The sequence below is a fragment of the Natator depressus genome, chromosome 6 (assembly GCF_965152275.1).
Source record: "Natator depressus isolate rNatDep1 chromosome 6, rNatDep2.hap1, whole genome shotgun sequence".
NCBI lineage: Eukaryota > Metazoa > Chordata > Testudines > Cheloniidae > Natator > Natator depressus.
Genome location: NC_134239.1, coordinates 20442230 through 20467124, shown reverse-complemented (window position 1 = coordinate 20467124; position 24895 = coordinate 20442230). Strand labels below are relative to the sequence as shown.

Here is a 24895-nt window from a genome sequence, read left to right as displayed (position 1 = left end):
CACAAACTTGCTGCCAGTGTTGAGCTGTGCTAGAGAGAGATACTTGGAAAAAGGGGGGTGGGAGAAAGGTGATACAGCCCCAAGTTCTAGAATACGGGCCTGATTCTCCATTGCCTTGAACTTTGTGTTATTTACATCCATACAAAGTGGGTGTAAAATGCCATAGATCACAATGGCAGCATTTGACATGCTCACTTAGCACAGATGTAAACAGTATTGCCAAACCCAAGCATTAGGAAACTTTAGAAAACCAAAACATGTGGAGTTAAGGTGACTCATTCTGCCCAACACGGCTGCACATTCTTAACTCTGGCCCCCTTAGGATGGCAATGGGAACTGGGAACAGTACCTTACTCCTCCCCAGCAAGACCATTTCTTTCTGTGCCCATCACAACTTCAAATCAGCACTTCAGTTATGGTTGACAGGCAGTCTCTCACACTTTTCAGAACATCAATTGCACCGATACGTAAGCCTCTGAACACCTAGAATACAGATGATATAGGGCACTGTGGAGCTACAGTACGTGCGTACAGTAGGAAAGACCCTCAGACTATATCCTCACTAAGGCAAAAGTTGCATATAAGGCAGGCTAACTGAACACTAGATGGCTATACCTCGTCTATACTTGACCATTTCTTCTACTCTGCACAAACCAACCCAGAGCTGCCTGAACTTTGTCCTAGGAAGCCTCTCGGAACATCATGCGCACTTACCTCTGTCCATTAGTGCAGTGTCATGAATGCTACCGGCCTCATACTGATTCCCCAAGGCAAGAATGAAGTATACAGTAGCCTTACCTCTGCCCCCTACAGCTGACAAAAGTCACTGATATACTTGCCAATTTGGGGACTTCAAAAAGCAGCTTGCACAGAGAGCACAGAGGCAGAGAAACTTGCAGCCAGAAGCTGAAATTAAGACTCAGCTCCTGGCTGATATTTCCTATTCCCGTCACTGCTCTTTTCTCATCCATTTTATCAAGGCCCTGAATCAGTAAGTATCCTACACACAGTGCTAGTAGAGCTCTCCCTGGCTTGATACTCCTCAAGCTGCTGTGTTTGAGGCCCACCTCACGGGGCCCCAAGTGGTTTAAGCCTTTTGAGTCTGAACTGCTTCCACTGGGATCTCTAGACACACTCTTGGGGTACAGATCCTCTGTCTTGCACTCCCTTCTGAAAGCTGGGGCCATGCAGTGCAACTGCCTAGCCCCTAGGACCAGTGCTGACCCCTCAGACTCTTCTGTAGCTTAAGCACACCTTCCCCCAGAACTCCAGCTGCGTGTGCACTCTGGGTTTAGTTTGTCTCTTCAGAAGCATGTGATAATGAAGCAAACATGCACAGAATTCTAAAATGCCATTGCATTTACTTAGATAAAATGAGAGATCACAGATCTAGTCAAAGTAGATCTGCTTGCCTCAGGTTCCTCATCACTCTGCAGAGTTCTTTGGCCTTAGCAGAGCTATCTGAGGTGTCCAGGATCCTCCCTTCTGCACCTATTCTCTTGAGAATCATGGAGTCTCTCCCTCTCTCTGCTCCAAGTCGGCTGCCTTCCTTTCACTTTGGCTGGTTCCACAGTTAACAGGGCCCCATGCTATGAAACCATGCCTGCCTCATCCTGTTTTCTGCTAAAGCTTCCCGTGTCTCTCTGACTTCTGCTTTTCATCCCTATTTCTTTGTTCTGCTGCTAGGAATTGTCCACTCTCCACTTCCCCAGTACCCTACAGAAAAACTTGGTTGTATTAGTTTCCCTGGGCTTTCAGCCCAACCATTGTCCCAAAGAGTTTCCACCTGAACAAGCAACCAATGAAGGTCTAATGACCTACCATTGTCCCTGGTCTGTAGCAGGTTCTACAGCCCTGATAGCAGATGGTTGTCTCCACATCCTGTGATGTATGCAAGGATACAATAATTTCATAATAATTTCATAGCATCAACCAGAAAAAATAAATTGTACTGTTGCTTGATCTTGCAATCTCATTCTTGGGTTAGCATAAAAACAGATAGAATCTCTGTAATGATGACACAGGCATGAGCTCAGTAACAGCAGAACATGTATTTATTACTGGAAGAGCAGACAGTAGGAGTTCCCCTCCTGCAGTTGGACTGCAAAAACCACATTCACTTTTCCTCAGTCCCTAGGCAGAAGCACCCCCCGACCTCACTTTCTGGGTCAGGGGACCTTGTCCTTTAGATAGGCAGGAAACACACCCTTTAGGGGCTGTCTTTAGATGTGCCCTTCCACCCCCACCTCTTGCCCAGCACGTGTCAATTGAATGTTTCATAGTGCTATATTAGTTGACAAAACAAAATTAAATTTTTTACCAGAATTGAAAAACTGAGCTCAATGACTGCACTCACAAAATACACACTCAGTATGCCAGCTTACTTTGTACAAAGAAAAGGAGTACTTGTGGCACCTTAGAGACTAACCAATTTATTTGAGCATAAGCTTTTGTGAGCTACCTGAAGTGAGCTGTAGCTCACGAAAGCTTATGCTCAAATAAATTGGTTAGTCTCTAAGGTGCCACAAGTACTCCTTTTCTTTTTGCAAATACAGACTAACACGGCTGCTACTCTGAAACCTTTATTTGTACAGTATGGCTAACATAGTACTGCCACATCAAGGGTTTACAAATCATGAATCAGGCTCCCCAAAATCATGAGTTAAAAAAAATTTTTTTGTGCTCTTTTTATTTGCCTTCTGGTTTTCAAGCCTTAACATTTCATTTTTGTCAAGGTTTTCTCTGTAACCATGATGATTAGAACCTTTCTTTAAAAAAATGAAAACTAAGATTCTCATGTAATCACATATCTCCAGGAGTTGGGGCTTTAAGAAAAACACCAAATATTGTTAAACTTGTAATAAAAATTGTGGGAGCTGGCAACAACGTGCTGCTTATGCCTGCAGTTACCTGATCTTAGGTATGGAAATCTGGGGAGTTGCAGGTGCAATTGGTGGGTGTGTGTATTAGAGGGATCCATTCATTTTAACTGGAGTGAACAGTCCTGTTACAACATGCAACTAGCCCAAGCCCATTTTTGCAGAACCCATTGAACCCAGGGGCTTTTTTTTTTTTCAATAGGACGTAACCGACATGGGAAAATTATTTTCACTAGTCACCTGTGAGCTTTTTCTGAGGGCAAAATGTGCATGTGCAAATTGTTATTGTTATTTTGCAGGATTCAATAGGGAACGTGTGTATTTGTAGGGTTTCAGTTCCCTTTGCTGGGGTTTGTCAAGGCATAGTCCGTTTACCAAAATATATGGGGAAATAATCAAATTCAACATCTGCAATCCATGGCTCATGCACTTTTAAACAAATAATTGAAATCACGTGTTTTCGTGTATTCATAAGCCAGAAAGGAACTTTTTGAAAGCCCCATCGTGAAAAACATACCACCTTCTGGAGAATGCGGGCATCGATCCCGCTACCTCTCGCATGCTAAGCGAGCGCTCTACCATTTGAGCTAATTCCCCATGTTGCGAAGGTTTTCTTCAGTCACTCACACATAAGCACCTTCCTCATCGCGAGACCTACTCTCGAGCGGCAAGCTGTTGTCAGGCAGTTTCGCTACCTCCCTTCCCTGCCGAGGGCACAGTTTCTTCCGTTGGCCAATGGGGAGGCGCGATGGGCGAGGCTAGTTTTGTGTTTGCGGCCCTCGGCTTCCATCCCGCCTTCTATGTACCCCCATTGGTCGCACACCAGTCCCAGTCTTTTACCAACTGATTGGTCTAACCCGGTTTATTTTTAAACTGTACTCGCGGCTCTGATTGGGGAACTAACACGCCTGTCACTGTGACGTTGAGCTGTTGCTGAGGCGTGAAGGTGGGAAACTAGAGGGACCCACCCGGACGCCCCGATTGGCTTTTGGGATCCCTTTCGGCCCGCCCTCAATCCCCGTTTAGTCCACTGGTGCTGTAGTTCACGTGTTATTGGCGGCTATGCTATTGTCCAATGGAAGTGGGCTCGGCGGGGACTGGGGCGTGTCAGGGAAGGGTGATTGGCAGGCGAGGAGGGGGAGCAAAGGAGAGCTCATAGGATCTGATATGTCCGCCATCTTGAAGTGTCGGTGATGGTGGCGAGCGCTCGTTTTCCCGTCTGAGCCGAGGCAGACCGGGACCCGTGACGGGGAGACGCGCTCGCCGAGGTAGGGAGGTGCGAGGGGCCACGGCTTGAGTCAACTACCGCTGGGGGTTATTCCCCCTTCCTGACGCTCTGCCCCAATGCGCGGGCCCGGTGAGCGCTCTCCTCTACCCCGCCCTGCGCGGGGGGCGCGTCTTCCTGTTCCCCGGAGTCTGCAGGCTGGTCTTCGAGGCCTCCTCCTGCGATTGGGGGCCGCTCCCCGCCCCTCTCCCCGGTTTGCGCCTGAGCTGGCGGGGGGGCGGGGGCGGCCTTGTTTGCTTGCTCCCAGCCCCTAGCAGCGGCCTGGCTGAGTTGTTTTGCTTCCTGGGGAGTAGGGCTGTGTCGACCCCCCATCTCCAAGTCCCAGGTCATCCCTTGTTCCCCTCTCCCCGTCAGCGAGTGTGGGGTGGGGGCTTCCCAGGGTTCCTTTCCCTCTGGGTCCCTCATACGTCCCGCTGGAGGGGCACTGACTGTGTCCCCATATGGCGGCATGTGCGACCCCCCTCCCCACCTGCTTTCCAGCGATACTCAGCAGGAGGTACTGAATCACTAGGGACTCGGTGTTACTTTTACCGCCTGTTGCCTCTGTTAAAGGGATCCAGCTGTGTTCTCTCAGCTTGTCTTCTCACTACAGCTCTTCTCTCACATTACTAGTTAGAACTGGGCGTGTTAGTTTGAATTGGGGTCTTTCTGCGAACACCTGAACAACCTTTGAGCTTTGTCTCGAGGAAGGTGTGGGATGGTCTGTCTACACAGCGTAGCCATCTCCCTGGGTCGGTCTGTCCCAAGCCTGCAGACGCATGTGTTTCCCCGCTGAGTTGCACAGGTCAGGTGTGGATTTCATCTCTGGGTCAGGGATGGCTAGATGTACAAGATAGATGTTGAAGTTGGGTATGAGGAGGTGTTACTCTGTTCCACTTAATGTAAATTATAATTATCTTATGTTGTTTGGGGTGTCACATAGGATTTTAATATCTGTTTTCGTTAGTACAAGTGGCAAGATTTTATTATTCAACTAGCAGAATCCCTGAGTAATAACTGTTTCTCAGTGGGCCCGTAAACATTCTTTTAAACCTCTTGAATAAGAAACACTGATTTTGTATTGTCTTGGTTCTTAGTAATTGTTGGGAAACTAGATGAATTATCAAAGGGATGCTGTTAAGTTAAAGTGTTCTTTCCAAAAGCATCCAGCAAAAGCAGCACCACTACCAGGAAACTTATACTCCTTAAATTGAAACTTGGTTTCCTCTTTGCTGTTATGCTTCTCAGTTTGGACAATGAAAACAGACTAGTTATTGCTCTTGTTCACACTCAGTTTTGCTCTTTGTGTTCTAAATTAGTGCCTTTGTGGTTCATGTGCTCATTCTTAAAACCATGGCAACATTTTGGCTAGTTCTAACTTAAAAAAAACAAACAAACCTCAAAAACCTTGGGTTTTTTGTTCTTTTACAAAAAGTGAATTTTAGGCTGTACTGAACATGACAGTTTCCCTTTTAATTCTGATCTTTTCTTTAGTGCCTCAGAGTGCTTTCTAAGTAGAAAAGTGAATTGAAGCTCTAAGACTGTCCCATGATGTGCCTGGAGATCAGTATAGATGGGTATAAAATGTAAGAGCTAAACATTTTCAAAATACTTGATTCTTTGGTATTATGTTGGAACTGTTTGGGATGTGTAACCAGTGAAAGCTGTTATAGAACACTTAGCTCTCTTCTGAGTAGATGTTAACTGAGTAGAGGAAACATGCCTCTACTCTTGTAATTTACTAGTTACAGAAAAGTTTCTGGATGCTGTTAGCTTAAAAATCAGAGGTTAAAACCTTTAACCATGTTACTAATGTGTTGAATCTTGAATGGAAGGAATTCTGATTATTCTTTACTATTTATGCTCTTTATTTACTTGTATTTTTATCAATGAAAAATTAGTTTCACTTTCAAATTCTCTGTTGTGTTTGAATTGCAAACACTGCATGAGTGCCTGTTTCTACTGGAATGTTAAAGCTCGGGAAAGCTCTCTAGCTTTCTTTCCTAAAGGTATCAATTGGTTTTTCATAAAACATACTTTATAATGTCTGTGTATACATGATCATTGGCTGTACATAATTTATTTTCTACCGAATAAGATTTGGATTAGAGCTGCAGTTTTAAAACTTAAGGGAATCTTAAAATTGTTCATTGATGTCTAATTCTTTACTTGTAAGTACTAGATCCTTCAATACATAGTGCCCAGAATAACTTTACTGGGGCTCTTCTCAGGCACAGTAGGCCATCTGCATGTTACGCATTGTAGGATTGGGGTGTAAATCACAAAAGTGTCTTTAGAAATTCAAGGAAAAAATAAGGAATCTCTTTATACCAGTGATTTCTTTCCTGAATCTGTAAGGCTCCTTAACTTGTATGTTGGTTTTCTGCAAAAAAAACCCCAAACCCAATAATTTGTGTATGAAATAACAGGGTGGATTTGATTTAAATCACTAGTCAGGAAGAGTCGATTTAATCATAGATTTCTACATAAAAGTGCATTCTTGTTGGTTGTTTATAACCTTAATACATATTCTTCACAACTCGGAGGTAGATGTAGGTTTCATTTGTAGAAGCTACACACTATACATTTTAAATGTGATTTATTTTGTAAACTTTTCAGATTAGTTTTACAGCTATATCAGAAAATGAATGAATGATGGTTTGGTTATTTCATTTACCAAAGGTAAATGAATCAGATATTTATGAAGACCTTGGAAAGTGTGCTATCTCCAATGCAACAGGTTAGTCATTAATATTTGGAGGATTTTCTTGCCATGCTGTATTAGGAAGAGAACATCACCAGACAGACATTCAAATTGTTTTTTATTTAACTAAAACAACAACGTTATGTATTCTGGATTTTTTTCTTCAACAGCAAACATATAATATTTTAACAAAACAAGCATATGAATTTTTGAATTTAGTTAACCATTCAAGTTTTTTTAAATCAAGTTTGTTTTTGTTAAAATTGTTTTTAACTGACATAGTTAAATGAAATTTAAAAAAAAAAAAAAAACCACCCAGAATTAAATCTTCTATGTCAGCCAGGTCAACATGAGAAAATATTGGCTTCTGCAGCTAACTCAGTCGTCTTCACCTTCATTTTCCTATTCATAATCTGGAAAAGAAAAACAAGCTTTTCTGCTTTTTCAGATCCCAAATGATTTCTCAATTTGGAATGAATTAGTGCAAAGGAAGAAAATATTCTTTCTACACCTGCAGAAGAAGCTACTGCTGTTTAAAAGTGAGATTTTACTTCAACAGTCTCTGAATCCAAGTGCTTAAGTGACTTCCACTAGTTCACTGGTGTGACTTTCTTTAAAACATAATCAGCAAACACATTTCTTGAATAGTTCTTATTCCCAAACTGGGTCTGTCTTATGACCAGCTGCCATTATAGGTTGTCCCTTGTAGTGAGAAAATGGTCTGGTAGATCTCAAATCAATGAAGGCTACCCTCAGAAAGACCTCAAGACTTCTGGAATATGCTGCTCAAACAGTTTCACTTTTGTTTCTACTGCCTGTCCCTCCCTTCTCACATTTATCTCCAGACTTCTTCTCCTTGTCCAATCTGTGCTGCCCCCAACTATCTTCTGTTCATTGAACTTCTTGAAACTTTGCACTTTTAGAGAGAGGTAAGGGATTGACTCTGTGTACACACATTTGCAGAGGGACAATAGGGTTGATTGAGATCTGTTTCTCACCTCTCTCTTTCCATTTATTTATTTATTTATAAACTTTTTTGCTGTTAACAAGCATGTTGTTACCTCTGGAAATACAAATCCACAGTTTGAGATCTGCAAAACTAAGCATCTCTGATGGTATCTTTTACACTGAGCAATGAGTCTGATTGGGTAGATAGAAAGATTAACCTAAATAATCTATACGGAAGCCCCTGGAACTCCATAAGATTGGTTCCCTAATCCATGAATTATTGGAACTCATTTACAAAACTTTTCTTAAACATTACATGAATATATTGTCTCATGCTATAGAATTATAATGTATAATCCCTATTCCATGATGAGATAGCTTTAATTAGGATACATTATAGCTCAAAGATATCTTTAGATAGGGTTTTTTCCTCAAAAGGCATTTTATCAAAAATATCTGATTTTAAATCAAAACAGATTTTAAAAAAAGATCATTGATTTTTATCCACCCTGTGAAATAATGACTCTTGTGCTATCAGGGTGGTTAAGGTCATTTTTGTCTGTAACACTACAGTAAAATTTTATTTCAGCTAAAAATGACATTGTAGAGTTTAGGTTACAGAGATCCTTAAACTACAGGAAAACACCCAGTTAAGCTAAAACATGTGAGATCAGGAATTTAGTGAAAGAGCTTTTTAGTCTCAAATGCTAATGTATTTAGGAAGACTTGTTAGAACTGATCCTGCATAGTGTATTGTAGTTTATGTGCAAAAGTTAGGTTTACACATAAATTGAGGCTAGCACATGTTATACTGTAATTTAGGCTATCCTTCATAAATTCAGTGCAAGACAAATTGAACACTTGGCAGATCGTTTTCTGAAGTGTAACTAGACATGTTAATCTTTTTTTTTTTCCTAATTTCACTCAAACAACTCCTCAAAACACTGAAACCTGAGCAACTGAAAGAAGGGATTGTCCCTGTAGTCTAACCATTTAAAATGCTTTTGGTTTAACACTTCTGACTTCAATGACCAATGAGTGCTTTGGCAAGATGACTTCTTTGTTAAAGGTTCAACATCTTTGCCTCTTCAGTTGAGCGCTCACAATATACAATGAGTAACTGGCTCAAACTCAACCTATAAAACATTGAAATGTTAATCATAAGTGGAAAATGCTTTGAAGAACTACCTGGGTCACTCTTTCCCGAATTGAATCTATCCTCTTTCCTCAAAGTGGTGAGAAGTGTTTGGGCCCTGTTTAACTCTGCAGTTAACCTAGAGTACTGGGTAGCATCAGTACTGAAAAATGTCATCTTCTAACTCCATCTTTCCAGGAAACTTTACCATTCTTCCCAGATTGAATCCACTCTGTATCTGGAAGGGAAGGTGGAGGCAGTAGAAGCAGCAGTATGCAGGAGCCCATCACTTTAATTGGATGGGCTTCCTTAATGCATCCCCTGTGACCTGTTTCCTTCACTTGCTACTAGCCTGCTTCTGATCTTTAAGGCCATCAGTAGATCAGGATCCAGGTCCATCAGTAGTTCTACCTTCATCTGCAATTCTCTTCTCCCACCCCCTCTCCCCCCATTAGTGTGCTCCTCTGAAACAATGTGGTTTGCAAAACCTAGGATAAAGTGTATGAAAGCCGGAGATAAATTGTTCTTGAATGTTAGGCTGTGGAATGAACTTTCAGTGGAGGCCAGACTTATCTAGTCAGACCACTTATCTAGTTAGACCACCGTAAGGGCATGATGGAAAGCTTTGTCAGAAGGGATGGTTTTGCCACAATAGCAAGATTGGTAGGGGAATAGACCAAAGGAAACCGCACTTTTATCCCAAACAGAGCCTCCTTTAGCAAAGGATGGAGAAAACCGAAGACTCTTAAAATCACTCAGTAATCTTGCTTGGTATTCCTGTTATTTTTAATGTGAGAGAACCTTTCAGACCTCTCTACATCAAAAAGAACCTTAAAGTATACAAGCACAATTTTCCTAACCAGTCAGCCTCCCTGTCCCTCTTTTTAAATTGCCTTCCCATCTGTTCCTCAATCTTTCCCATGCCTCTTCCTTTTGAATACAAAAACTTATGCAGTGAATGCTGTCTAAATTGTGCTGTTGCACACTAGCGATGCCAGAGAGAGGTTTACTCCAATGGAAGGGAGTTACAGTAAAAGCTGTTATCTGACACTTAACCAACCGGAAAGCTCTATAAACCGGTATTTCTGATCTTCAATAGGGTTGCCAGATGTCCAGTTTTTGACTGGAATGCCTGGTCAAAAAGGGACCCTGGTGGCTCCGGTCAGCACTGCTGACCAGGCCATTAAAAGTCTGGTTGGCATGGGACTGGCAGGCTCCCTACCTGGCTCCGCGTGGCTCCCCAAAAGTGGTGATATGTCCTTGCTGCTCCTCGGCAGAGGAACGGCCATGGGGCTCCATGCGCTGCCCCTGCCCCAAACGCTGGCTCTGCAACTAACGTTGGCTGGGAACTGTGGCCAATGGGAGCTGTGGGCGGAGACAGCGCATAGAGATGCCTGGCAGCGCTTCCGCATAGGAGCAGCAGGGATATGTCACCGTTTATGGGGAGCCACCCGAGGTGAGCGCCCCCTGGATCTAGCACCCCAAACCCTGCCTGTCCCAGAGTCTCCTACTGCACCCAAACTTCCTCCCAGAGCCCAGGCACCACACCTCTTCCTGCGTCACAGCTCCAAGTCCCCTCCTGCACCAAACTACTTCTCTTTAAGTTAACCATAATTTTTGACTTACCGTCACCATCCATTTCCCCCAATATATTGGATAACAAAGCTTTTACTGTACTTGGGAATATGAGGTTGAAAAAGACCGAGAGATGGAACTGGACAGAACTAAGGAGATGCAGTGCAATCTGTTGGCAAAATAGCACTGCCATTTTGAGGTATCAAAATGCAGACCGGTCAGTACCAAGGAGACTGAAATTCTTCATCTCAGTGCAGTTCAGCACTAGAAAACTATTGTTAAACAGTTATTAAGGAGAGAGAGAGAATCCTCATTGATTAAATTATAATTTCTCTAGACCTTTAGAGTTTAAAAATGCAGATTCGCAAAATGACTGTGAAGGAGTATATGGTCATAATCTATGGAAACTTGAAGTGTGTTAGCACTAAAGAATGAGAAGACTTATTAAGAGGTCCAAGGGGGACTATAACAGACTGAGATGGAATTGAGTAATGAAAATATATCCTAATGGGAGGAAGAATTTGCTAATAGGGATTAGTCTCCAAAGAAAGTATTGGAAATGCTGTTGCTTGAGTCACTTAAAAATTAGACTTGGCAAAGCTCTTGAACATTATCTAAAACAATCCTTTATTAGCAGGAAGATGCAATACGTGACCTAATGATCTTTCATTTGTCATTATTCTGATTTTATGGACAGTGGTACTCTGTATGACCACAGTGCAGTGATGTTTATTGTGACTACTGTAAGTTTCTTTTGTTGTGATCAAGAACATTCTGAAATCTTTTTTGAAGAGCAAGCAATTATTGAGTTTGGGGTAGTAAAAGTGATGATAGTAAGAACCAGTTGGCTGGCTGTCTGTGGAAAAAAGTATTGGGGTGAAGGACTGGACTTCTGTAACACTCTCCCAGTTTGTTTAATAAAGGTAAGTATCCTGAAGCGGTCTTGTCGAACCTGGCTGTCTAGTCTCATATCAGAATATAGCAATTTGTGTGCTGTTCGGCTTCAGAACCTTCAACTTTTCCTACGTTTGTTCTTTTTGAGTTACTAACTCTGTATATTCAGAGGAGTCTCTAAATCCATCCTTCCCCCTTTTTGTAGGGTACTAATACAGTATCCAATCTCTGGCCTTCACATACTGCTTTTTCAGCCATACGTAAAACATCCATGAGGTAACAAAACTCCAGAGCTATGAAGGAGTAAGATTCCTTTGCATTCAATTGAATTTCCTGCAGAGAGTTTGGAGTAAATGTTCATTATTCCTAAGAAGTTGAAATATACAGATGGATACTTTGCAACTTATGAATTAGTACTAGATCTGCTCTTCCATTTTTGAACACCTTGGAACTGACCTGGAGCTCTTAAAGTTTTGTTAGTCCTTATGAAATTTGATTGTGTTGCAATGTAAATATCTTCAAAATGAAGGGCCTGTTTTTTTGCTTTAAATATATTAGGTGAGTAGATTTTTAAATCAAAAATTTAATCAGCAACCAGGAAACATAGATTTAAATTTATTTTAATCTCATTTTGCAGTAGGACTTTAGTTATTTTCCTTGATTGGTAACCATTAAAACTTGTTGATTTGCATCTAAATAAAGCCTTTACTGTTAACTTGGTACTTTGTTAACCAGGAGGATACACTTTATACACATTTATTTAAGCAAATCTATATAGCTCAACATACATTTATTCAGATTCTTAATCTTCACGTTAACACATGGTGAAATACACACTTCTTATTTGCTGCATTTTTAACTTGTCAAGCTGCATTTGGATGGAAACTGGAATTCAATTGAAAATGCCCAAACAGCATGTTAAAAGTTTTAGTTAAAGAAAACTACCTTAATTTTACATATTCTTATGTATCCAGCATATTTAACTGACTTATTTAATAAAAGTATTATATGTAGTTAGTGAATTGAACTGATTATTTCTAGTAACTGTGTCCTTCAAGATTTTAGAATTAGTAGACCTTGTTCTCTGTCACCATTTTTTATTCATAGATTGGAAGATGAAAGTGTTCCTGCATTTTCAACTTCTAGTTGGTTTCTCAACTTAGAATGAACTAGTCACTGAACTGAATTAGTTGAATAAACAAATGAAGAATATATTCTCTCTGTACCTGCAGAAGATGTTACTGCTGTGAAAAGTTGGATTAGCACTTCAACAAACTCTGGTTCCAAGTACTTAGTCAATGACTTCCATTGGTTCAATGGCTTGGCTTTCTTTACTATTTAAGCAGTAAACATGTACTGTTCTAATCATTTTAATTTTTAATTTAATTTTAATAGGTTATAGTAATCTTATGCCTTAATATACATTGTAGTAATTTCGTATTTAGGTTGATTTAAATTAAATGTTCTTAAATTTTTTTTATCCACCCTGAAATAAGTGTGTTGCACACACTTTTTTTTAAGTCTTATAGCAATACCTCTCTCTCACCTACAGAAAAATGAGTCACATTGCTCCCTATGACTCTACATAGGGGGGGGGGGGGAGGAAATACAGTACCTTCCAATCCCAAGTAAATAATGAATGTTACACATTTGAAAATACTGTTCCCTAGTTAATCTTGAGTCACTTACTAGTATCAGTTGTACTAGTACAAATGTTATACTAGTATATGACAATTATGTAAAAATAGCACAACTTCCTCATGCGTGTTGTCCCAGTATAAAAGTTCTTATACCAGTATAGTTTTCCCATAAGGGAAGAGGAATAAGCTATACCAGTATCAAAGCATCTTTATAGTGGTATAACCTGGTCCACACTGGGGGCTGTACTGATACAACTCTTTTAGTTAGGGGGGTGCTTTTTTTAACCAAAACATTTATACCGGTACCAAAACTGTATGTGACAAGGCCTTAGTTAAATGGCTGCATTGCAGTTTTAAATCTTACAGTCTAAGAAGGATCTCTTTAATATTCTTGTGTACTTCTTGGCTTTATTAGGTCTCTCACTGCTGTACTGCTTTAAAATTTAATTGTCCAGTTAACTTGGAATCTTTAATGTCTTGTATGAATGGCTTGACAAACTTATTGGATATCTACATACATTCAGAAGCAAATGCCTCAGGGAAATATTAAGTATTTAATGGAAAGAGTATATAACAAATGCCAAGATTCAAATATTAAGTATTTAATGGAAAGAGTATATAACAAATGCCAAGATTCGTCAATGTTCAACTCCTTATCTCCAAGGTTATCAGGAAACATGGACATATCTGGGACATGTTAAAATAGAGCCAGACCAACTTCTATGACAGGCATCCCATTGGGTAGCTGTAAAAATATGTCAAAGAAGCTGACCAAAAGAATCCCTTCATTGACCGAAACTTAAAGGGAAAAGTCTTGGAGCTTAACATTGAGGATGTGCAAAGAGCAACCTAGGATAGATAGGCATGGCACAGACTTGTTTGTGCCCTAAGAAACACTAGATAGCTTGGGAAGGATTCAGATTAGATTACATTTCTAACCCAAGAGCAGAGACTAGATGCCTGCTGAATTCTGGGACGTCCATCTAGGTGAGAAGACCGCATGCCGCCTCCAGCTGCTAGAAGTGTCTGCAGGCATGCATGCACGTGTGCTGGGCTTCTCACTGTGGTGCTATGCTTGTACTTTACAGAGGAGCGCCTGTCTTTCAGGTTACTTTAGTTAGTGCATGTCTGAAGTTGGAGTCCTGTCACTTTTTGCAAAGTGGCAAATCTATTCTTTCCTTCTGCAGCTGCTTTTCTGTACCATCCTCTCTTGAAGTTCCTTCCTGGCTGCTGGGAGCAGAGCTCCCTTTACTTCCTGTAATCTTTCTCCAACAAATGACTTAATTATCAGTGTCTATCCCTGCTTCCTGTAGGCAGCAGAAATCCTACTAACTGATTCTAGGTAGTCTCACTCTACAGTCAGCTTCATTCCTGCTGTCAGCCATAGCAAGAAGTAGCATTACCGTCCTTCACCATATGTGGAGTGTTATGGGGACCTGGTTTTGGTTGGTGCCTCAGGGAGCTGCTGCATTAAATAAGAACTGTCTAGTAAGCTAACTGCTGGTGGTCAAGATTTGTCTGCTTCTGAGTAAAAGAAGGTGGTCAAGAAACTTGGCATGAGAACAGATGCAAATGCATATATTTCCTGAACCATGGTATAAAACTACTCTTAAGCTGTACTTTTGCTTGGCTCAGCCTATACCATTTACTTAATTGTTTCCATTGTAACTGTTGTATTTCAAGGTGGGAAACAGAGGAAGAACGGAAGAAGCAAAACCAAAATGTAGCTGAGGATTGAGGAGTACTATAAAGCTACTGCCTTTCTGGGAGAGCTGCATTAACCGGTTTGGCTCTACCATTTTAGTAGGATCATGGCAATAATAGTAATATTTAGTACTTAGGTTTTGTTCAGGGTCTCTCAAATGTCAACTAATTAAAACTTTACAGCTTCCCCTGCCATCTGGAGCCCTTCCTGTCTCCTTACAAATGCTATTCTGAGAATCCTTTAAGTGAGGAAGGCAGTTTATCCCAGACTGTAAAAGCTACATTGTTGCAAGTATAGTGCTCTGATTGTCCTTGCAGGAACAGGACACCATTCTAGAGTCCTAATTTATATACCTACATCTTCTTGTCTTGTAACATCAGTGCCATACAATCAGGGATAGAATTTGCAGTTTTACTCTGTCCATAAAAGTTATCAAATGTTTATATTTCTCAAAGGCTGTGGCAGGTGCAGTTGTGCTGCCACTTCAGACAGCTTGGTTCTGAGCTGCCTAATACTCTCTTAGAGGACATAAATGCTTTTTTTTCTTCTCCATTATACTCCAGACTGTAATAATCTCCTTTTGTAGTGACAAGTTTCAGTTCCTTGTTTTGAAGAGAAGGTGATTCCCCTCACTTCCTATTATTGGCTGGGAGAGAGTTAACATTTTACTAATCTACAAAGCAAATTGTAGTCTTCCCCATCTAAAGTTTTTCTTTATATTGTCTGCTGTGGATTATGCCAATGATTAGTGAAATGCAGTCATACTTTGGGATAGAAAATGCCTTTGTTTACCACTACCAGGAATACTCAAAGGTAAAAATACTTCCTTCTCTTCCCTGCCCCACAGTTTGGGGGGTCATGATAGATAATCAACTGAACATGAGCTCCCAGTACTACAGTGTGACCAGAAAGACTAATGTGATCCAAATCCATAAATGGGGATCTCAAATAGGAGTAGAGGTTATTTTACCTTTGTATTTGGCACTGGGCGACTGCTGCTGGAATACTTCATCCAGTTCTAATGTTCACAGTTCCAAAAGGATGTTGATTAATTGTAGGGGTTTAGAGAAGTGTCATGAAAATGATTAAAGGATTAGAGAACTTGTCTATAGTGATAGATGGAAGGAACTCAATTTATTTAGCTTAACAGAGACAAAGTTTAGGGGTGACTAAATCACAGTCTGTAAGTACTCGCATGGGGAACAATCAGAGGAACTCGAGAGGTCATCTAGTCCAGTCCTCCGCACTCATGGCGGGCCTAACTATTATCTAGACCATCCCTGAGAGGTATTTGTCTAACCTGCTCTTAAAGATCTCCAATGATGGAGATTCCACAACCTCCCTAGGCAATTTATTTCGGGGAGATTGTGGAATGTCCCCTCTTGGTCTTTTCTTCTCCAGACTAAACAAACCCAGTTTTTTCAGTCTTCCCTCATAGGTCATGTTTTCTAGACCTTTAATCATTTTTGTTGCACTGCTCTGGACTTTCTCCAGTTTGTCCACATCTTTCCTGAAATGTGACTAGAACTGGACACCATAGTCTAGCTGAGGCTGTATCAGCATGGACTAGAACAGAAGAATTGCCGCTTGTCTTGCTGCTTGTGTCTTGTGAACCACTGATAACTCGTCTCTGGGAACAGTTTTCCAACCAGTTGGAGCTCCTATAAGGCGGGTGCCTATCTAGGTTGTATTTCCCTAGTTTTGTTTATGAAGTTGAGACAGTATCAAAAGCCTTACTAAAGTCAAGATATACCACATCTACCACTTCCTCCCTATCCACAAAGCTTGTTGTCCTGTCAAAGAAAGCTTTTAGATTGGTTTGACACATCCATGCTGACTCTTACTTATCACCTAATTATATTCTAGGTGTTTTCAATTTGATTGCCTAATTATTTACTCCATTATTTTTCCAGATACTGAAGTTAAGCTGACTCATTTGTAATTCCCCAGCTTGTCCTTATTTCCCTTTTTATAGATTGGCACTATATTTTTCCCTGTTCCAGTCCTTTGGAATGTCTCTGGTCTTCCATGACTTTTCAAAGATAGTCGCTAATGGCTCAGATATCTCCTCAGTTGACTCCTTGAATATTCTAGAATGCATTTAATCAGGCCCTGGTGACTTGAAGCCATCTAACTTGTCTAAGTAATTTTTAACTCATTCTTTCCCTATTTTAGCCTCTGATCCTAATTCATTTTCACCGGCGTTCACTGTGTTAGACGTTCAGTTGGCTACTAACCTTTTTGGTGAAAACTGAAACAGTCATTTAGCACTTCTTCAACCATTTTTCACATTTTCTGTTCTCTCTTCATCCCCCCCCCCCCCCCCGGTTGAGTAACAGGATCACCCTGGCCTTGGTCTTCCTCTTGCTTCTAATGTGTCTATGGAATGTTTGTTTTTTTTGTTACCCTTTCTCTCTAGCTAGTTTTGTATTGTTTTGTGCCTTGGCCTTTCTCATTTTGACTAGTTTGTTTATATTTCTGCTTTTTGTAGGACTTTTTTTTGAGTTTCAAATCATTTAAGATCTTCTGGTTAAGTCAGGATGGCCTCTTGCCATACTTCCTATCTTCCCTATGAAGTGGGATAGTTTTTCTCTTGTGCCCTTAATACTGTCTCTCTGAAAAACTGCCAACTCTTGAACTGTTTTTCCCCTTACATTAGCTTCCCATGGGATCTTACCTACAAACTTATATATGATGATTGGCTCTTCAGTCTAGCAGAGAAGAGTATAACACAATGCAGTGGCTGGAAGTTGAAGTTAGACAAATTCACACTGGAAATAGGGTGTAAACTTTTAACAGTGAGAGTAATTAACCACTGGAGCAATTTACCAAGAGCTGAAGTGGATTCTCAATGACTGGCCTCTTTTTTTTTTTTTTTTTTTTTAAATGTCCTCTAATTCCAACAGGAAATTATTCCAGGGAAGTTCTGCATCCTGCTTTGTACAAAAAGTCACAGTAGGTGATCACAACAGTCCCTTCTGGCCTTGGAGTCTATGAAGTCTTTTCAGGGAGAAATTTGCCACAGCTAGTTATGGGATCTGTACTATCAATGTCTGCATAACTTGAGCTTAAAAGCAAACAACTCCATAGTTTTCAGGGTTATAAAGATCATGTTCAAATATAAGCAATGTGGTCTTAGACTTGGGTCACTTCAGACAGCTCCTGTGTTTTTGACAGCTCACGGTTTCACACCACTGCTTAAAAAAAGCTAACAAGACTGATCAATTTTATTGCTGCTATTTAGAGCAGTTGACAAAAAGCAAAAATCGAGACTATGATCACTTTTGTGCTGCTGGTCTGGGAAAGCTGAACAGCAGCAAAAGTGAGCATTCTACAGAGGCAAGTTGTACTCTACAGAGATTTGCCAGCATAGCTATCTTGATCAGGATTGTGGAAGATCACACCACTAACTGATATAACAATGCCAATGAAATCCCCTGTGTAGACGCAGCTTAGACTGGCAAGAATCCTTTTGAGAGTAGAGCTTATGAGGTTTGTGGAGGTGGCTAACTATGCCAGCAAAAATTCCTTTCGCTGCAGCTGCATTAGGGGGCTTTGCTGGCATAGCTATACTGGCAAAGACTTGAGTATATGCTAGCCCTGGTGGATAAAAGAGCAAAAGTGCTGGGGGAATAGTAGAAGAGAGAAGAAAAGAGATACAAAGTTTCCTCTTCCTGCAGCTGTAGGAAGAGTTTCAAACCTTTAAGCCTAAGTCTGATACAAAAGAGTGAACTCCTGAACAAATTCTAAGGACAAACTTTTGGTAGAAATCCTAGTAACCTGCCCCATTGTTGGCAGCTTGTGACAGTGGAGCTCTGGGCCCATTCAGTAGACTCTGGCTGTTGGCTCTTGCTGGGGCCAATCTCTGTTTTGGTTCTATTTACGGGTTTCTAGATGTCTGGTAAATTTCATAAATAGGGCTTGTCTAAGCTACCATTTAAGTCAATGTAACTTACGTCACTCAAGGGTGTAAAAATCCACTCCTCTGAGCAACGTGACTTAAAGCAGTGTCCATATGGCACTATTTCGACATGAGACACTCTCCCTCCAACATAGCTTCTGCCTCTCATTTAAGTGTAGTAATTATGCCGATGGGAGAGTGCTGTCCTGTTAGCATAGTGTGTCTTCACCAGATGCACTACAGCGGTGCAGCTGTGCTGAAGTGGCATGATAGTGTAGACTTGCCCATAGTATATGGCTAACCCAATCTCTAATGGCTCTAACTACAGTTAGTGGTTTGGCAACCTTACTAGATACCTATGAGCCATACATTTTTTAAAAGGAATGTAAATGGTGTGGTGGAAGAATACTTACTATTTCTCTAAACTTCTCAGGGGAATCAATTCTGTGAAGGCTACCAGTTTTGACTTCTGCTACTATCTGCCTAGAAAGCATTTGCTTCTTAAGACAGTTGACTCACAAGGCCCATCACTTGAAACTGATAAAACAAATCAGAGTTCTAAACAGGCTTCTCAAGATACAGCACAGGTTTTCCTTTAAAGCTGCAACCCTCTTCCAAATCCTGGACTAGTCAGATGGCTTGGTATCACACTCATACTTCCAAGTGACAATTCCTCTGGCTTTTGGGATGGTAGTAATCTCTTGTTGCTTCGGTAATGAACACGTGACCTAGGAGTAACACCTCCTGTTTCTGCAGGCCGTTCAGTCCTGTTTCCAATGACTGGAGAAAGCTGGCAACAAATAAGGTGGAAACAGGAGGAAAGACTGTAGAAAGGAAAACTTAGTGGGGAGGGGTATAAGATAGGGCTTTATAACCCTTTCTTGATGAGGCCTGTGAGGAGGAGTAGGTCACTGGGACTAGTCAAGGTGAATCTTCCTGAGGCTTTTTGGAGGACATGGTGGCCCTAATTTAAGAAGAGAAACTCCTAGGTTCTGTCTTGTGAATGGCTTATATTCACTGAGCCTATATGAAAATTGTTGCCCCAATGATTCCTTCAGAATGGTTTTCCTCTGGAAACTATTTTTGTGTACATAGGGATGTAAGTGCATACTATTTATAAGCAAGTGGAATTTTTTGTGAACCAAGGTGTAACTTCAATATAAAGATATAGAATGTTTAAGCAATGACAGATCCATTTTACTGTAACATCCAAACTAAAATACTTCAGGATTTGTGAGCAAAATTCGCCATCTGTAGCAGGATGTTCAGTACATCTTACCATCTGTCGTGCTATAATCTTAAACTGTAGCACGCAAACACTATTTGATAGAGGAACAGAAGGGAATGAGGATCCTTTTAAATGAAACTACAAACAGGCCTTTTCAAGAGACCACTAATTTCACTTGTGGAATAATACTTTAGACTCTCTTTTTTTGTATATTCATGGAACCTGTTTTCTCTTCTGGAGATGGTAGGCGTTATTTAATAACATGCTTATTTTGGATTGGGTCTCAAGTATAGCTTTGTGTGGGTTGTAATGTTCATATTGATTCAGACTGCTGTAAGAAGTCTCTTTATATCAGGTAGTCAGCAGATTATCAGACCTCCTGGGGCATGCTGTGCTGTCTTAAATATCCGTTAATTGCATATATAGATTTGTATCCCAAAAAGGGGTGTGTGCTTGACCTCAGAGATGTGATCAGACTGTTTCCACCTAGGGAAATGCTTTCTAATACCCTAACAGTACTGTCCCCCATCATTGTTCTGGAGACCCCACGTACAGGCTTGTGAAACTGTACCTCTGATATCACAGAACTTTGGTAAAAGGTTTATTTACCCTCTCAGCAGGTATAAAATGGTGGTAGAAATCCTACTGGAGAAGCGTACAGCACTGACAACACTGGAATCCAAACAAGTCTGTAGACATTACTGTGGCTTCCTGCGCTCTTCACAATCTTTGTGAAGCCAAAGATGCGCCATTTCCCTCTGAATGGACCTGTGACAGTGATAGACTGTTGAACCAGTACACTAAGCTGGAAGGTGCACCTACCACAGCTAGAGCTGGATGTACCTGGGCAACAAGTCAGGGATGCTTTGTGCTCCCACAATATGGACTTGCATAGGCCAATAGAAGAACAGTACCTTTATGAATGTGCTTGTGGTAGGAAGGGGTTGACTGCCGTATAGTGTACTTATGGATGACCTGACTTATCAAATGGGGGAGGGAGTTGAATCACAGTATAGATTGCTTTAAGGAATGTATGGATTGATGCAGCTAACTGTATTGAGAAAGTGTTTGCATACAAATTTCCACTTGTCCCTGATCGTGTGTTTACCTTCATTTGAAATACACTTTGTATGATGTGATGTAGTGGTAAAGCTTTTTATTTTAAAAAGGTTTATAACCAACGAACACTTTAACTGGTTGCCAGGCAGGCCAGCTGCCATTACCACACCAACACATCAGTAACAAACAACTTTTTTTTAAAAAAGAACAAAGTGCACGAATAAACACATGGTTTCACTGTTTGAACAAGACAGAAGCCACCTACTGTTGCATGTCCCTGGCCATTCTCCCTTTCTTCTTTTCCTTTGCTGTGCACTTGGCACCAGGGGTTGGGGGGTAGAGATGCCCACAGGGGAGGGGGGTCGGTATGGAGGACTGCAAGGGGCACAATTGCCTTGCCCAGCTGCTGATGGGGCCTGATTGCAGGGGTCATTCATCTATGGAGTTGTCCAAGCTGTTCCTGGGCTGCAGCAGAGGGTACTGCGGTAGGGACTTAGGCCATGGTGCAGGTACAGCAGGAACCAGTACTCTTGCAGCCATTAATGATAGCAGCCGCTCGGACAGCTTTCTGCTGAGATTTGTCATCCTCCTGTAACTGCTGTAACTGTTCTAGGAACTGTGAAGCAAAGGTCTGCTCTCATGCTGAAATCCTATCCTCAAGCTGTGCAACCTTTCTGCTTGCCTTTCGCCATGCCTGTCCTCTAGCCATAAGTCCCTCTGTCTTTGGTATTGGAGCTGCTTGTTAGCCCTTTCCAGTACTTCAACCGTAAGTTCATCACAAATGCTCCTCTAGGAATGGTCTGTGAAGGTATGTTGACCCAGGCTTCCGCCTCACTGTGGGCGTGCTGTGGAGTTACTGTAACTTGTAGAGGTCAAGGGGCTGGAACAGGACAAGACAGAGGGTCATTGTCTCAAATAGCTCAGTGCAGGAGCACAGAAAAAATACTTGTGGAATTTCAAGGGCACTAAATGTTACTTTCTAAAACCGGATTTCAGAATATTGTGAGAGGGATGTTTCAGACCACAGACGCTCCCTGAACACAGTCAGGTTAGTTGCAGCAAAAAATGGCAAGTTAAAAATCACAGCTGCTTTTTTTCCCTACATGCTACAAAAGGCTTCTCTAGCATTTCAGGCATTCCTCGTTTTGGAGGACATAAGTTCTTGTGGTTGGCAAAGAAGTTATTCCAAGCTGCTGGTGGGAAAACAGCAGTGCATGCCACAAAGTATTCAAATGTATAGAGTGAACAGCACATCTGTGTGTGGAGTAGGGTGGCTAGTTACTGAGGTGGCCCTGGAAAATATGCTTTTTCCCAGCATTGTGGCTACCTCTCTGGAGTTCCTGTTACAGGAAAAGCTTGAAGCTATTAGCCCACAGGATTGGGTTAGAATTTGAGGCAATCAACTGGATGCTGTTTGAGTCCATATGGCTTAGCCTGTTGCATGCAAACACTGTCTGCTGTGCTGTCATCCTGCTTAGCCCCCCCCTTCTCAGCATGTAGCTGGACAAAATTCAAACCTCCAGTTGTATTTGGGAGAAATTTAATGACCTATGGACTAGATTTGTAAAGAGAACCCATTTCTACACCTCCACCCAGGGTTCACTGTTTTCAGATGGCTCATTTGCACAGTTGAGTGATTACAAACTGGCATGCTTATTGGGATAGCAATGTAAGGTTGCTGTTAAAATAATGTCCTAGTAAAAATGTGCCTGCCTTGTGTGAATTCACTTTTTGAGGAGTGTGTGTTTACATGTCCCAGTTGCCATTTTGAATTCCGCAGGGCGAGAAGGGACAGTGGCGGAGGGATGCCACAGTGCTGGCATGTAATCCACCATTAGTGGAGAAACACTGCTATCTGGGGCTTGTAATATCTTTTGCAATGGTTCATAGAAAGGAGATCCCTCACATTCCTGTATTAATAAACATTAAAATGGAGCCAAAAACTTACCAGGCTCCAGGCAGCTGCTGCCTGTTTCATTTTTGCTGCCAGTTCCACAGCCGTTCTTTCCCCAGGGTGTGGGGGGGAGGGGGGATCAAAAAGCTCTTCCAAGTACAGCTCCAGAATGTACTGCAGCTCCTACAGCAAAATCTCCTTTGGGACCAGTGTCACAGAAGAGTCGCTTCACTAGTCTCAGCTGGTGACTGCTGCTGGTTCCCCACAGTTCCAATGCTAGATTCCAGGGGCACTAGGTCGCCATCCCGCCTGATTAGGTCATTGTGCACTGCTGTTGACGCTGTACTCAGTGCAGTGCCCAGCACTTGGTCAAACACATCATAAAATGGGTATAATGTCAGCAGGTTGTCCAAGGTGTGCTTCTGGTTCCTGGTTTTCCAGTATTCTGTCTTGAGCTGTTTAATCTGCGCTCTGCACTGGTCACTGATACGGTAAATTTCCAGTGTTGCTGGCTTCTTCGTTGCTTGCTGATATGTGTGGTCATTAGTGGTACTCTTGCTAAAATCTATTATTTTTGCTTGCCTCGCATCAGAGATTAATCAGTATCGGGCTGTGTTCCCATGACCATGAAGCAGCGTGCTTTGCAAAGGACTTTTCTGGTCAGTGTCCATTGCTGATTTAGAAGATTCTCCCAAAATGTGTTCAACTCGCTGGGCAGAATAAATGGAAGGGTTAAATACTGACTTGCTAAGCTGCTGTACTACAAAAAGGGGATTGCCTCTGGTTCCCGGGAGGGGGGAAGAGGACCAAGGAAGAGGGCCCATGCGATTATGGCATACTTCTGGTGGACTCCCAGGACCCAAGTTTGGGGAGGTCTGCATCTACCCTGCAGAGTGATAGGGCTTGAACCCTGGGTCTCTGCTTGACTCAGGCTTGAACCCTCTAACCTTGTGGAGTCCTAGGACCCTGGGTCTGAGTCAGAGATTTGTGTGTGGTTGGAAGGGGCATTTGTGCTCAAGCCTGAGCCTTATCCCGAGCCCAGGCTTACATTGCAACATAGATATACTCCTGTAGACTGCAACTCCAGCTGCTAACCTGAATTAAAAGCAGATTTGCTGTCTCTTCACTGTTTTAACTCATTAGCTAACCTGAATTAAGAACACACTTCCCCTCCATGTAGCCATACTCTGATAAGAATCACAAGATGACACATTTACCCGTTTTGGGTAAGAGGACTACCATCTGAGAGGGTAAACTCAGATCAGAAAAGGGACAGGTATCTTCTCACAAACATGACAGCACCCTATATTTAAAATTTGTTTTCAAGGTGATATGCAAAGAATTTTTTTAAAATAGGCTTATCTGTTTAGTCTAAGGGTGACTTGTTAGAGTAATTTTTTGTTGTGTTACCTGGATCACTCATTGAAGTTTAGGTGTTAATATCCCTCCCTTCTCCCCCGCTAAATCCTCTCATCTCTCCATTGCTTAGTTTTCACTCAGGTTTTACGGTGGTAACATTTCACTGGCTCTCCGTCATAGTCTTTTGGGCCAGACAAGATCTGCATCTTTAATGTAAAATAAGTAGTTAGGTTTTCACACAAAAAAATAAAATCCTTTCAGGCCACCTTCATACAAAAGGACATAGGCTAACTCCTTTTTCCTTTAAGGGCTATTCCTGAATAATGCCATGTGTAGACAAGCCTTAATAGACCTCAGTGTTTACTGAGTGTAAGTAAAGAAAAACTTATATGAATTCAGGAAGACATAAGCTCATTTTCTTCCCCTGCCCTCCCCTCCGAACCTTTATGCACCCACAGCTCCCATTAACTGCAATTGCATTTGTGTGTTCAAGGGTAGGAAAGATGGTTCAGTGGATAGAGCACTGACCTGAGACTCGGAGATCTAGGTTTAATTCCTAGCTCAGCGACAGACCTGTTACATGAGTTCAATAGATTTGCTTAATGTACCCGGTCCCTCAGTGTTCCATTTCACAAATGGGGATAATTGAGCAATTTATGTAGCTAAATGCTTTTTACTTTCTTTGCTTTGAGCATGCATCTTTAGTGTAG

The 24895-nt window shown here is 41.6% G+C and overlaps 1 protein-coding gene and 1 non-coding gene across 11 annotated transcripts in view; one reads left to right on the top strand and one right to left on the bottom strand.

The window, feature by feature from the left end:
* Positions 1–3403: 3403 nt before the first annotated feature.
* On the bottom strand, positions 3404–3476 carry TRNAA-AGC (transfer RNA alanine (anticodon AGC)). The gene has a single exon. It is a non-coding gene; the product is annotated as a tRNA-Ala (tRNA).
* A 532-nt stretch (positions 3477–4008) lies between these two features.
* PPP6R3 (protein phosphatase 6 regulatory subunit 3) overlaps positions 4009–24895 on the top strand; it is a 135111-nt gene continuing 114224 nt past the window's right edge. For 8 of the 10 annotated variants that reach the window (XM_074954723.1, XM_074954725.1, XM_074954724.1 and 5 more), the window contains exon 1: positions 4009–4147. The gene's annotated coding sequence lies outside the window, so the exon portion shown is untranslated. Of the gene's footprint in view, positions 4148–5637; positions 5730–24895 lie in introns of all 10 variants that reach the window. The other 2 variants (XM_074954722.1, XM_074954718.1) reach the window with 1 other exon arrangement.